The 1,344-nt window shown below is 28.7% G+C and overlaps 1 protein-coding gene across 2 annotated transcripts in view; it reads left to right on the plus strand.

Moving 5' to 3' along the window:
• Positions 1-1,344, plus strand: part of LOC111679875 (uncharacterized protein DDB_G0271670-like) — a 210,988-nt gene that overhangs the window by 118,597 nt on the left and 91,047 nt on the right. The gene's annotated exons all lie outside the window — the stretch shown is intronic.

The following is a 1,344-nucleotide window of genomic DNA, read 5'->3' on the forward strand; positions in this document are numbered from 1 at the left end:
ACTAGAACTGAACTAGAACTGAACTAGAACTGAACTAGAACTGAACTAGAACTGAACTAGAACTGAACTAGAACTGAACTGAACTAGAACTGGACTAGAACTGAACTAAAATTGAACTAGAACTGAAATTAAACTATAAATATATTCAACGATATATTCTATCTTCATTTCGATGTCTTTATTACAACAATCTTTGGAATCTTTTTTATAATAACAACAATAACAATTTTTTCTCAACATTTATCTTTTATGAAACGCAAATGCAAGATGACATGACTTTAGCTGCTACCATCGGTTTCTCCAGACTTTATATTAATCTTTTTGAAGTTTTGAATATCTTTTTTTTTTGTCATTACAGATAATGTAGATGTTTGTTTTGTTTCCTAATAAATGCCTATTTAATGTTGACATTGTACTTGTCTGCAACATTTTGCAAACATTGAAAAATTTTAGTTTTGTCTTTTGTTATTTTTAATAAAAACTGAAAAAAGGGAAACATATCTAACAAAAAAAAAAACTAATCAGTATATACAAAATAAAACCCACCCAATCTTCAATTTAGTGGCAGAAAAAATTCTTTAACAAAAAACAAACTACCCCCCGTTAAAGCTTTAAATTTCGAACATCTTTTTGATTTATTCGCTGACTTTGATTTCCCATATTTTTTATTTTTTTCTCCTGTTTCATTTAAAACAAAAATCTACGCCCTCTGGTTGCGACTTTTTCTTTAATTTTTAAGGTCTTTTCATTTAAGTAGAATTGCTTTTGTTGTTGACTTTCTAAAGAAGTATTTGTTAGAAATAAAAAACCTTTCTACCCATATGACTTCAATATTCAGCTTGTATTGAAGTTGTTCTTGTTAGAGGTGGAAAATAAATTATGCAGTTCTGTCTTTATGTATTTTATTACTTCAAATATTTTCCAATACATCAATATTATGGAGATTTAAAAATTTGTCAAGCTTAAACAAAATGTAAATTACTACAACTGCCTTTAAGGATCAGCTTCATGTGAGAGTTGTCTGGCTTTATAACAGTGGAGTGCGTGTGATATAAACAAATATCAATAAAATACAAATTTAAATATTTTTTTTAAATTTGAGGTTGTTGATATTTAAAAGGAGTTAACGGTTTAAGTGTGCACGAGATAAATCAGGAAACATGAATTTGGGGTTGAATAAATAATCTCTAGAACTTAAGACTCTTAGGTCTGTATAGAACTGAACTAGAACTGAACTAGAACTGAACTAGAACTGAACTAGAACTGAACTAGAACTGAACTAGAACTGAACTAGAACTGAAGTAGAACTGAACTAGACCTGAACTAGAACTGAACTAGAACTGA

Source organism: Lucilia cuprina, chromosome 2 (genome assembly GCF_022045245.1).
Source record: "Lucilia cuprina isolate Lc7/37 chromosome 2, ASM2204524v1, whole genome shotgun sequence".
Taxonomy (NCBI): Eukaryota; Metazoa; Arthropoda; class Insecta; order Diptera; family Calliphoridae; genus Lucilia; species Lucilia cuprina.